The sequence below is a fragment of the Lasioglossum baleicum genome, chromosome 12, assembly GCF_051020765.1.
Source record: "Lasioglossum baleicum chromosome 12, iyLasBale1, whole genome shotgun sequence".
Classification (NCBI taxonomy): Eukaryota; Metazoa; Arthropoda; class Insecta; order Hymenoptera; family Halictidae; genus Lasioglossum; species Lasioglossum baleicum.
Genome location: NC_134940.1, coordinates 10,626,515 through 10,640,424, shown reverse-complemented (window position 1 = coordinate 10,640,424; position 13,910 = coordinate 10,626,515). Strand labels below are relative to the sequence as shown.

The following is a 13,910-nucleotide window of genomic DNA, read 5'->3' as shown; positions in this document are numbered from 1 at the left end:
GAAAATTCTCAACTTTGCTTATTAGAGTGGAGTAGACGAGTTTACCAAAAGTCTGTTTTAACACTGCGTTTAAATTAAAATATGGCGCTGAACTAATCACATTTCGACAGGTTAACACTTTTCTTTGTACGTTTTAGAGAACAGAAATGAAAATTGATAAAATCAAACTTGACAAGTTGCCAAGAATTAAGACTGTCGTTATAAGGAAAAACGCCGCATGTCAAAAGTGCAGAAAATTTGAGTTTATACAATTACCCTTTGCAGTCGGAGCTATTTCAAGTCGAAAATTAAACATTCCTTCCGACTTAAGGATGTTAATCCTGGGTTATGAAATCCTAATATCAAGTATAGGTATAGGTACTTACGAATTTTTCAAGATCTCCTCCGTCGGATCGACAGGACACTGCCATTTGCGCGAATGTGTACGTCTTAATAAGTGTGAAGCACAAAACAACACATTTACCAAAATCGTGACAGCGAACGGGAAGAAGTTACTCCGACCACGATCAAAATAGTTGTCACCTCGGTTTTTCATGAGTAGCTAAGGGTAGATTTAGGTGGGGACATGTTGCGTTTGTTAATTGGACGGGGATGTGTCGGAAGGACTTTAGGTTGAGAAGTGGGGAAACTGTCAAAGAAATTCCTTTTGGTATTGTTTTGGTATTGTGGCTTCTGTCAAACTTCTTCTCTTCCGGATGAGTGGAAGGTGTTGATATAAAAAACAAGTTTACCAACAATTTTCTTTGTTGTAAACAATTTGGCGGCAAGTTTCTCTTAAGCGACCCCAAGACGATCAATATTATCGTCAATATATTGCACAATAATTGATATTGTACAATAATATTGATCGTCTGTAAATCAAACTGAAAGATTGCGCAATATATTGAGTCAATCAAAAAGAGTTTGATTTTAATTGTACAATCTCGTAAATATTGCTTCGTCTGTGGATAATATTGGCTCAGTTCTATCTTCACAGTCGCAAAGTGAACATTGAGTTTTCAGGTATGGCTACGAAGGAAAAGAAGAGGAAGAAAGAAAATTCATTTTAGAATGTATCGAGGTTTATCAGAGCTTACTTGCTTAATGGAATACAAGAGTAAAGAGTATAGCAACAGAATAGAAAAAAATGAACAATACGAACATCTGCTTCGGAAATATAAAGAAAAGTATCCAGATGCTGATAAGTCGCAGTTAGTTAAAAAATATTACACCTGCGCTTCTTTTTCTCCTTCTTTTTCAAGCTATAACTAAAGCAATGGCCACACAACTTGCTTTCTTTTTATACCACATGTCATCAGTCGTGCACTAAATTATTGGGCAATAATATTGTCTCGTGCGAATGAACCAGAAATATTATTGTGCAACATATTGTGCCGTATCTGTAGTTAGTTGTCGGGAAGAACGCCGCATGTCACATAATTTCACTTTCGAGATATTGCCGTTTAAAGTTTTGGTCACTTTGCCATAGGACATCGGTTCAATTGCATTATGTTTTTAAGCCTTTCGAATTTATTTTCATGACTTTTTTCTGTGATAGAGACGTAAATCCTGTACTATACAAATCAATTAATGCATAAACTCAATATTGAAAAATGCCATGTTATGCGGTCTTCCCGTCGCTCTGTACCATTCACATATCCTTACCGTCTCAATGATTGTATTCTCTCCTCAATAAGTGAGGTAAAGGACTTAGGTATTCTTTTCTCCTCAACCTTGAACATTTCCAAACATATTCATAACATTGTTAATTCCGCATCAAGAACACTCGGGTTTATACTACGCTTTTCTACTGATTTTCACTCAATACGCACAATTAGTCCGTCCCCAATTGGAATATGCTTCAGTTATATGGTCTCCGAATAGCTTAAATTATGAAATCATGCTAGAGAGAGTGCAGCATAAATTTCTCAGGTTTTGTTCTCATAAGATTAATAATCCTATGTCAATCTTTGATCATGATTACAACCTGGAAACATTGTCTGCTCGCAGAAGAGTATCCGACCAGAGCTTTATTTTTAATTTAATTAATGACCATATAGATTGTACCTCTCTCCTTATGCAAATCAATTTTTACACACCTGAACGTGCTTTGAGATCTCGAGCAGGTTTTCAGACACGTAAATGCAAATCCACATATGGATTAACAAATCCTATAAATCGAATTATTGCGAATTCCAACACTCTATATAATAGTGTTGACTATTTTAATGGGTCATTACAAACTTCCAAAAAAAAATTACGCAGGATTAACTCATAATATCAGTACCTCTATACCAATAGTTTCTTTTTCTTTTATGCATGTCCTTTCTTAGTAATTTATGTTAAGTCTTTATTCTATTGTAAGTCTTTATTCTATTGTAAATGGACCTCGGTCCGTGCATAATGAATAATAATAAATAATAATAAATAAACTGAAATTTTTTGAAATTGTAACATGCGGCGTTTTTCCTTGCAACCACAGATATTGACGATAATATTAATCGTCTAGGGGCCGCTTTACAAATGTCCATCGATCCAGAGGTGTAGATTCACCCCTAGAACGGATAACCATTACTTTTTATACACCCTGTACGCGATAGGCGGGGTTGTTTCTTTACAACCACAGAAAAATTCCGCGGAAAAGGCTCGATGGAGCAGAAAACTGGTCTGCGGGTCCAATTAAAGGCGAGGAGACGATAAGGGGCCTTAGTCCGTAGGTCCTGGGAGAGGATGAGGTCAATCCGGGACGGAAGAGAGGAGGAACCGAGTCGGAATGAATCGTCGTTAGGGTCACGGGCCTCTGTCGGGCCTGTTCGGGCTCGTCGCCCTCGGCAACCTCGTTTTGCCCGTCGTTTTGTCGCCGGGTTCTCGATCATCGTGGTGAGATAGCGCGGCTGGGCCGGTGGTCCGTCCCGGCTTCTCATATTCTAAGCGTCGCCGCGCTCGGTCAGGATTAAACGAGATCGTCGATACCTGAGAGCAGGCTCACGAGCGCTCGGCTACGCTCCCCTGCCCTCCAATTTATATTCCGTTCGCTTTTAATCGAGCTTCCATTACGTGCCGGCGCGCCCGCGTCCCGCAAGATCCAGTTAATACGATCGTGGCTTGTCGAACGCGCGACCTGCGCGCTCTTACTCGAAAGAAGTTTGCGGTTGATTTCGCTCGACCTTCAGGAGTCGAAGAAAAATGTCACGGAACAATAAGGAGACATTAGAGGCTCCAGCGCGGTACCGTCGTGAAGATCATTTCAAATATCATGCACACGTCTAATTTACATACACGAGGCATTACCGTATCCGTTCTACCCGTCGACGCGTCACGATCGTCAGAAGCGACACAGACGTGGTGCTTACTTCGGATTCTCAACGGGACTTCCTACGACTATGCAAACTGTCCTGGAAATCCCGGTAGAATCTCGGCAAAGGAGAATGTAGACTGTCGACGCGACGGTTCGGAGAGGCAGCTCTGCATCGATTCATTCCGAGATCGAAAACTTCATTTTGTCACCTTAGCTCCCCCGGGTCCATAATCCTACTCCTTATTTTAACCCGCGACTGCAATTGTAGTGCAATTTGCGACGTTGACAACGTTGTAGCTCTTGTCACTGTGTTTGCTTGCAGCATCGGGGACCAGGTGCATACATGAGAAATAAGAATAAAACAAGAAGTCGTTGCTCCATGTAGCAATAAAAGTGTAACATTCTATAATATGGAACCTCTAATAAAGTAATTTTTACATCACTCGTCGCACTAAAAATTTGTAACATACCCCGTCCTTCCTGACATTCACTCGATCGATGCAATTTTCTGTCGGGGACTCTTGGAAGCAACAGAGAGGTAGAAAGCAGGGTTAACTTTTTGATTTGCGACGCGTGCACCAAAATGGCGTCCGGCCAGACGGCGCCACTGTGTCGCAGTTCCGTAACTTTTCCCGGCGATGTCTGCTCGACGCGGGGGGAGAAGTTTCGCGACAGGAGAGCCAGGTAGAGGAGCAGAGCATCGAGATTTCATGGTCCATTCTCCCGTGCTGCGCGTCGGTAGAAGTCACAGTAATTCTTCTTCTTGGGCCGGGGTAAAGTTTCAAGGCGCGTCGTGTTATTTTTCAAAACTCTCGTACGGTTTCATTACGCGAGCCAGGGAGCCACCACTGGGAAGGCTGACGAATGGTCGAGTCTCCCTTTCCCCAGGATGGTTCACGTGGAACGAACCATCATCTCCCGCTCCACGGACCGCGAAAGGAGCAAGAAAGTCCAATCCCGGGGCCGCGTCAGCGTATTTCCGGTTGATGGGAACGGGCCAGCTGGGAGGGATCCTCGTCGTCGCGGATACTTTTATCACGATGAGAAGTAGAACACGGTCTCCCTGACGAAAAGATCTTATCAGATTTCTGGACTGCTGCTGCTCCCGGCTGCTACTGCTGGATATGCTAGCCTCTGCCTACAGTCGAAACGTGTTTCTTCATCTACCGGGCGATATTTCTCCGCGGAATCTCGTCCAGGAAGCAAACGGTCTTCATGGATCAAATATAATGATCCTCCGCGTAGATACACCGTAGATCAGCAACTTCGCCTCGGGACCGTTTCTGGTTCGTTGAAGGTTCTATGCCCTAACAGCGCTACGATCTTTTTAGGCTCGTGCTATTTATTATTTCAAGCCATTACTCGTTGAATAGATATAATGACTCTTTTCGTAGATAGATCAGAATCTCTGACTCGGTTCAAATTTTTTTCTGGGCTAGGCAGTGGCAATCTGATGATACCATTTTGTCGTTCGTTCGTTCGTCATATTTGCGACATTCTTCTGGGTAAAACGAGCACAAACACGGTACTGTTCGCGCGATCTAGCAGAACTTCTGTTATCCAAATAACTGAATCCCAAACTACATGATTTACTTCACAAATCCGAACCGAAAATACGAACCCAATGGTGTCGTGTTTGGTATCATTTCACTCACAGAAATGTCACGAATGAGCTGGTAAATATTTCATTGAGAAATAATTGGAGAAACACAAGTTTCCTCACTGTATAAGCAATGTATACGCTGGTTTCGAAGCTTTCGCACGTATCGTATCGTTCCAGAGTTAAAAAAAAACATGGTTGTCTTCGGTGAGAGAGGGAAAATCTTCGCGTGAAACGGGAAATGCAGTTCGAACGGCAACCAGGGAGAGCGATTCATCGTCGCCGGTCGAGTTTCTCGCGATGCGTTCGCCCGGAACGCCTTGGTGATCGATAGACCGAATTACCAGGTGTAACGAACAGATTCTGCCGGCCGATCGACGACGATTCGCCCTCGTAAATCTTGAGTGACCGGTTTCCCGGGGACTAATAGAGACGAATTACAAACGGCGGCCACCGACGCCGCGCCGTCGGCCTATTAACGTTGATTACGCTTGAATGCAAATCCGCGATTGTTGCGCGTTGCCAGACGGAACCCCGACATTTTTTAGCCGGGCTCAATGGGACTGCATTATTCCGGGTCTCGGAGTTCGTCGCTCTATCATGGTCCCTTACGCCAGTATGAATTCTTGGTCAATGTAACCGTGGCGAAATTAACGCGTCGCATTTTAACTCTGATTGTACTTTCTCGATTGCAGTCCTGCTATCGTCTGATTTGTGTTTCCCTGGTGTTCGTGATCGCGAATAAAATTTCAAGTTTCAATTGCAAAATGTGTACCGAACAGACAGACAAGAAAGCAAGTTAATAAAAACGTGGTAAAATATTACCTTTTGCGTACAGGGGTTCATGAAATATTACAACAAATATTAGCCGCGTTATTACTAGACTGCGGATCTTTATGCATATTAAATTGATTGGATGAAATATAAAGCAGTAAGAGATTTAAAAAATTCAAGAATGTTGTAATGTTGCTTTTAATGTAACAAAGTCGTTAAGGTATGAAATCAATTTTTATGTTATTCTTGTTTCGCAGAATCCATGCAAAACATTCTAATTTTGCATAAAAGTCCGCAGTCTAGTTATTACTGATTATTTACCACGGGAAGTGTGCGAGCGAACAAAAATGGGAATTTGCACAAGCAGTCCACACTCGCTAAAAGCAAACAGAAATCAAAAGCAAGTCCGACGACTGCACAGTAATAAAAACCGCCGCGATCCGCAGAAAGCTGTAATATCCGAAGTAAATCGCGGAATTACAGTGCTCGAAAGGGTTGGAGAGCACGAAGATGAAAACTCTATTAACCTTTATCCGGGCTGCAATCCGGGAACGCATAAAGTGCAGCAGGGAATCATCGCGCGTGTCCCATTTCCCTCGTCACGACGGCAGAATGCACGCGCGAATGCAGCGCTTACCCCTTCGGGGACGAGGTGTGATCTTTATTTTTCTTTCTGTACGATCGACGTTGTGCGACTGTACCATTAGACACAGCGTACAATAAAAATTCTTGTGCTATACTGAATTACGCTTGCACACATTCCGTAAGGTTATTTAGCTCTACATAATTTACTTTTTCTATAATAAACTCCTAAAGATGGCCTACTCATTCTTAACTCTCATACGCTTCACAGGTTAAAATTTACTGGTATCACAAGATTTATTTCGTAAAAGAATATGACATCGAGGGGTGACAGAAAGTGCTTCCGCGTGGAGATAGTTAAACATATCGGCAAAGATGGATGGAAGCGCATGGTGTCCAATAATCTGACACGTTTAATCAATGAAACGTTTAATCAATTGTTAAACATGACGTAGAATCGGTAGGGTGTACAGAGGTTCCTGAAGGGTTAATTCTCTCAGGCGACTGGTTCAGTCTTGACGAATGCGTTTTCATTACTCCGGAAGGAAAGATCTCGCTGAAAGGATCGCGGAATGTATCGGGGGAACAAATTGCAGGGGCGAGGACTGCGAACTCGGGGGTGAGACTGGGTTGAAAAATCAGGTGAACGGGTTCAAAGCGAGCCGGGGGTGAGAGAGAAGCGAGAAAGGGGTGGAGACAAAGAACGCTGAAATATTGAAAAGAGTCCGCCGCGAACAAAAGCAAAAGAATTCTCTGGCGAGAGGGACGCCGGGGGTGAGGAGGAGATCCGGGGTGGAAAGAGTGGAAAAGGGGAGTCAGGGGTTGGGGGAAAAAGGTGAAAAAAGGAGTGGACATCGATGGGGAACGGTGCAGGCGGGCAAAAAAGGGAACCGTCGGGGGTAGAAGCGATATCCGATGAAGCAGAGAGTCTACCCCCGTTGTCGAACGGGGATGGGCAACGATGAATGCGACGCAATTACCGAGGCTCGACCCACTTTTCCGCGTCGCATTAATTGTAATGCCGGCGCAGAGGCGAAGCCGGAAAATTTTCCTGGCCGAAACACAACGAAGATCCGACAAATGGCGGACCCACCCTCGCCGCGGGGGTTGGCAATGGCCGGAAACCGGAGCCCCGAGGAGGAACAACTCCACAGTGTGCTCCATCCTCCCTTCTCTAGCTGCGATTTAATTCCGCCGGTTTTTACGTTGTTTTTTTTTTGCGCAATTACTTCCTACTTCTGAAACGCTCCCCCGACGGCGACACCTTCGGGCGCTTTTCATCAAGATTTAAGGTCAACTTTGCTCTCCTTTTAACGGGACGCTGTTGTACCATGCGACTACGGAGCTGCTACCCTCCCATCCGCGCGAAACAATTGTGCAATTAGTCCGGGCATACGATTTTTCGTTGCTGGAAATGTGTGCTCCGACGATACTTTAGTTCGGCATGTTTTAACATGAACTAACTGTTCCTCCGGTTAAAACTCATCGTTAACTCGCACACGTTTCGCGGGTGAAAATTCACTGTACAACCATTACTACTATACTGAATCATGCTCAAACACAATCCATAAAGTTATTTACCTCTACACAATTTACTTTTGTTATAATAAATTCCTGAAGATGATCTACTGTTGCGTGATTCGCAAAGATGAAAATTCACCCTTAACTAGCACACGCTTCTACGGTGAAAATTCACTTTTCTCAGTTACAGTTGTTCTAAAAATTTTCTAGTTCACTATTATTTCAATACAAGATTCTGACCAACCCACGGTAGCTCGAATCAAGGTAGAAACAAAAAATACAACAAACCCTGCTCGTGTCACCTCTCGCGCACTCAATTTTAAGGGGCGTACAAGGGTTAAACGAACCATGACGAGGAAAAAATGGTGGTCGGAGGTCCGATAACTGGAGACGATTCAATTTCTGGTCCGAAATGCGCCGAACGGAAAGGCGAGTTCGGTTTTGGTCGTGCAGAGACTGGACGCAAGGATAATTCCACCGCGAAAGCGGAACTCGAGTTGAAGGGACACGATCGTCCTGCGCTGCGGCCGTTTCGGAATTAGACCGTGATTGGCAGATAGAAGCCTCGCCGATGCAACGAACATAGATATAGTATACGTAGCCGCCAGGGGGGGATCGATCGTCGTTGCACACAGAGTCCTCTCCGATGGACAAGGACGGCTTTTCCCTACCGTCGATTTCGCCTATTCGACGTCGGTTCCGCTCGATCACGCTCTTAGACCCGTGCATTCACCCGGGTTCGTTCGAACGGACGCGAGATCGACGCTGCTGGATAGGAAACCGTATCGCTCGAGCTGGGCTGAAACCGCCTCTCTCTCTCTCTCTTTCTCTCTCTCTCTCTCGTACTGTTGGTTCTGGACCTGGCCAAAGGTAGCCACTTTTTCTTGGCGAAGTGCACTGAATTAGTTGCGGTCCGGGTTGCAACTCCCGCTAGATAACTGAGCACGAACAATCGGCTTCCGGAAAAGTGTTTAATCACCGGGCGATACACGGGAAGCTCATTTTTGTGGTAGGGCGTGTTGTTCGCGAGTAAGGCTGCGGGTAGAGGAGCTTGAAAATGTTGTTGTATTGTTCCTGATATTTTTAATGAGACACTTAGTCCATGGATTACACTGCGGATTTTATACGTTCGTGGGAAATTGAGTAGATTAAATGCAAACTAGTGGAAACATTTAATGAATTTCAATAAAGTCATCAAGAATAGAAACAAATGTCTATGTAGCTCCCATATGTATATTGTGATCAATACAGTCAATTTTTATTTTGCAAATTCGCAGTCTGGTAATTGAAATGATAGTATTGAGCACGCGGTAAACGTTTGATTTTGGTGGAACGGAATGGTGCAATTGAAAATGATTTACAGATATGTCCGAATGCTTTTGGATGTTGGTACACGTATAAAGCGACGAGTTGATAGTGTTTTCCATCAAGAAGATTGCGTTAAACGGGTGCTCATTAAGGTATAAATCGATGATTAGCTAACACCGGGCGATGCGGTTTCCGTGATGCAGTTTATCAAATGCACTACTACAGAGTACCACTTGTCACTCCTTGTTAAACAGACGCGTTGGTCGGCTATTTTGAATGGTTGGGGAACCATGGGTCTCTCTACTGGTCGTTAAATCAGTGTTGGGGAAACTATACAGCAACAGATTGCGTGTTTCATACGCAAACTTTACGGTGCGATTAATTAAAAACGAACGAAACAGGGTGTTCGTTAAAATGCTTCTCTCTTCATCGACTGAACAATTTTTGAATTCATACTTCAAAAGTGGGAGCGAGAATGAAAAAGATTGAAATCCTCTTTCGAAAATTAATTGGAGGATCAAGAACTGCAGGATTACCTTTTGTGAATGGGAGAAGTCATTTTCAGTTCGTTTCGGACTGCAAAACCGGCCAGATCACTGTACCCCAAGTCCAAATGAAATCGCAGCCATTTCAACATTATCTATATAAATAAAAATGTAAATGTCCGTTTGTTTGTAATCGGTCATCTCCGTAACAGCTGAACGTAGAAAGCTGGGGTTCGAGCCATTAGACGCAGCGTTTCTTCGGGAAGGTTTATGAGAAATCAACATGCGGAAAAGTCCATTCGTTCAAGAGTTTTGACAACTTTTTCCACCGGCTGTGACAGGTACAAAACATACTTTTAAAAAATACTGAGCCACAGCGACGCATGGCGGGGGAAAGCTAGTTTTAGAATAAACTGCAGCTCAACATTCTTAGCAATTCCAATGAAATAAAATAAGGAGAAATGATATCGCCTCTCGTTTCTGCTAGACACGGTATTCAGCGTGTTAAACAACCGTCTCCTCCATTTTCCAATTACAGACAATGATAAGACAAAACTACCGCGGAAGAAACCAACGAATCATGAAATGCCAACTGTCTTGGGCACAGAAAATGGAGGACATTTCAGTGCACAATTAAAAAGTGATTTCTCGGGACCTTGGTGGCTTCAATCTCGCAGAATAATTTTTCACGGCCGCAAATAAAGCAAACGGTGTGCGGCAGCAGCTCGATCCCGCGATTCTCTTTGAAGGCGGAGAAACTCATTTACCGTGGGGACCGACGTCGGGTACCACGTAAGTAGTGGACTATCCGGACTGTCGAGACTATACCGAGCGATGGCCGCGACTAATCGGCGAACCGGACACGATTTTTAGCTCCGAAACGTCCGGAGCAGCGATCGATCTAGAGGAGCAAGAAATCAAGGTTCGCGCGCGCGCGGATCGACGATTACCTGGCGGCATTATTCTCTTTTCTCCCGGTGTCGGGAGTTTCGAGGAGGATCGGACCGAGGTAGAACGGACGAGACGACGAAGAAGAAGAAGAAGACAGAAAACCGGGGAGAATCGGCATCGGTGCAGCGAAGGGGGACACGCACGAAAAAGGGGCCGATTCGCCGAGGAAACAGACCAGGGTATCATTAGTGTAATGACGGAGCTCGCGCAGACGGACGAACGAGCGAGACAAGAGCATTCCTCGGAATCTCTCGGCCATCTTGCTCGTGTTCGTTGTTCCCGAGACCGGACTCCGAGTTTGTCCCTCTGTTATTACGCCTATAATGCTCCGCGAACAGAGAGAGAGAAGCTCCGAGACCGAGGAACGGAAGGAGAGAAGCTACGAGCAGCAAAAAGGCTAATCACCGGGGATCCGCGATTGCACTCGTCGACCCTGACGCACTCCGCGTTCCGACGTGGACCTTCTCCTTTCCTTCGCGGAGAAATCGGCAGATTCTCCTGCCAGCAGATCGTTCCCGTAGCTGGCGATCGATCTCCGAAAGCCGACTGTGCAAACAAACGGCGAAATAATTGGGGACGCCGCCAAACAATCCGGTAAACACGCTCTGCCGCGCCCGGAACGTAAACTTCCTCCTCCAGGACAAGGCCCGGGGATCGATGGCACACGGAAGTTCCACGGGAATGCAGTTCCGACGCGGATTTCGATGTTTCCGCGAGGAATTCGCAGCTTCCGCGTGGAATTCGCGCGATCATCGCTGTACGAGCAAGCCGATCGATGATCGATCCTCTTCGTCTGCAGTTGGACGTGGAGTACGCCGGGATTAATAGGTGTGGTGTAGTTACGGATGGGATCAAGTACCTTGCAAACAGGTTCGTACTTTGGTTGATTGAATTCACAATTGATTTTAAAGGTAAAAAAAATAATGATTAGAAAAATCATAGAATATCCGGTACGATACTCTCATAAGAGTTTCGAATCTGTTCGACCAAGATTCGAATATACTTGCAAGTATTATTTCCGTTTAACAAAGTATTTGTAAAAGATTCGAAACTGTCTGGCATAGGTTTCTGTTTTACTATCTGTTGTACTATTTCTGTTTTTCGAAGTACTTATAGAGGGTTCGAATTCAATCAATCAGAGTTCGAACATGTTCGCGAGACACTTGATCCCACCCCTACTGAGCACCTCTTAAATAAACGATCCTGTCCAAGAAGATGGAAAATTTCCTCAATTCCCTTAGGAATGCTCTATCTGTGCCATATTTCACGAAAAATTGAAATGATTAAATTTGTCATTTTTATTTATAGAGGATTCATTCGCAGTTTTTTTTCTACGGGCGGGGGGGTGTGATTGCACCCCAGTCCAGGGTTAACATTAGAATATATGTATTATGTACGCAGAGTGAAGGTTAAAAACGGGGGCGTTTAAAAGCAGCATTTCGTATAATTAATCAGACAAGTGACACTCGAAGGATGGGAGACACGTTAATTCGATTTTCGAGAAAGAGAAAGAGAGAGATAGAGAGAGAGCGGCGAGGAGCACACGAATAAATGAAGAAGCGACTGACGCGTTTCTCGGTCAGCTGTCGGACTCGCCGAATTTTGGATTCATTTCCGTTCTCGAACTGAGAAAGGAGCATCGCCAGCCGGTCGTCGCGGCAAACACGCAAACGACCGGATTAATTCTGTAAACTATTGTCCGCGTAAACAGTGGCTGCATAATCGGCGGCGTTGCAACGCAGGAGGTTGCGCGCCCGTTGTCCGCGGTTTCCGCGAATGCAAATGCTTTCGCGTTCAGCCATGTGTCTCACGGGTAAATTTCGAAATTGTGTTGGAAACCTGTCCTCCAATTAGTGTCCGCATCCGCCGCCAACGTAATGCCAGTGCGCCCCGGCGAAATCGCGTTTCTGTAACGAGAGCCAGCGTCCGTGTTCCGACGCGCGGACTCCTCGTCCGCGAAATTCCTCTATTAAATCCAAGACGGGATCCGTCTCGCTCCGGGAACATTGATTCCCCCCCCCCCCCCTTCTACTACACCGTCGAACGGTTCGCGTCGACGGATAATTGTTGCCGGTCCGTGGCTGCGTCTGTTGCGACGGCACGACCATTGTACACTCGGCTACGGTTTGCGTAATGTAATTGGACAGTTCGGTGAAAGAGAACGCTCTGCTATGTCGGAGTACGTTAATTGAATTTTTTCGGCTTTTAGAGGAGCCTGGAGAAGAGAAATTGGCAATACTGTTCAAATTTTAAGCGTCCTCCCGCGCTTTCTCGCCAATATGGTGCCCGGAGTTCGGGGACTGCGATCGAAGCTGCCGCAGGTCTTTTAAAGCAATTTTAAGCGAGTGCGATGGAAACGAAGCTGTAATCGAGTAGACTAATCTTAAATACAATTTTCTTGTTTTTCAAAAATACAGCATTTTGAATTGTACGTGACTTACTGCGCTTTCTCTTCAACATGGCGCCGGTTAAAGAATCACAGCCGACGCCATTTAAGTGTTACACCATTTTAGCTTAATCTCTCGCGATTGAAGCGATAAAACAGAACCGTAATGAATCGTAAAGGTGATTGTTTAAACGATTCTTCCGTTCCCCATAAACACGTTTTTGAACGCTGCTAATACGATTCGAATTCAACAGGTATTTCTGCGTGTTCTTTTTCGTTGAATGGGGACAATCGCTATTCAAGCGAAAGTGGCTTTTAACTAAATTTTATGCAAACACGATGAAACCGAAGCTGTAACTCGTTGCGGTAGCGTTTAATGCGACCCGTTCCTTAAATATATTGTTCTTTAATCACTGTTAATGGAGTGTGGCGGAGAGCTTAGTGATCAAACGCGAGCTGAAGGTACCCAGTTATGTAATTGAATGAAATGCTTAAAGCTCCATTTAACGAAGCGAAACGTGTGTTAAACCTTAAAATTGGCAATGAGGGCTAATGATGAGCGGAATAAAATGAGACGAAGTACTCTGTTTCACTGTAAGCTGGGAAACGATGTTAGCGAGGCAACAAATAACGAAGCAATCAGTCACGGTGCAGCATAAACAGGCTCGCAAACCATTTGACCGGATTTCCCGAAAGGGTAACGGTGACGTAAAAGGGTCTTAAGGGAAAGGAAATCCCGTTTCCGGCGATAACGACCACGGGGATTTCATTATCGATCTCTCGTTAGGCAAACCTCCTATTAACCGATCCGCGAGCGTACACATTCCGCGCGCCTTCCGCGGTTACCGGAAGCAGGATATGCGCCTCCGGATCAAAGAGAAATTCCGATACTCCCTGTGTCCCTTAATTAGCGGTTTGCTCCTGTGCTCCGTCTTCCCGTTCCCTGTCTGATTCCCTAGCCACCCCCGCACACCGCTTTCCGATTGTTCTTCGACCTGTTTCGATTCCGATCCGACCGCTGTTCGA

General features: G+C 45.0%; 1 protein-coding gene across 1 annotated transcript in view; it reads right to left on the bottom strand.

Annotated features, from left to right (window-relative positions):
• LOC143214553 (interleukin-1 receptor accessory protein-like 1-B) overlaps positions 1-13,910 on the bottom strand; it is a 187,021-nt gene that overhangs the window by 34,171 nt on the left and 138,940 nt on the right. The gene's annotated exons all lie outside the window — the stretch shown is intronic.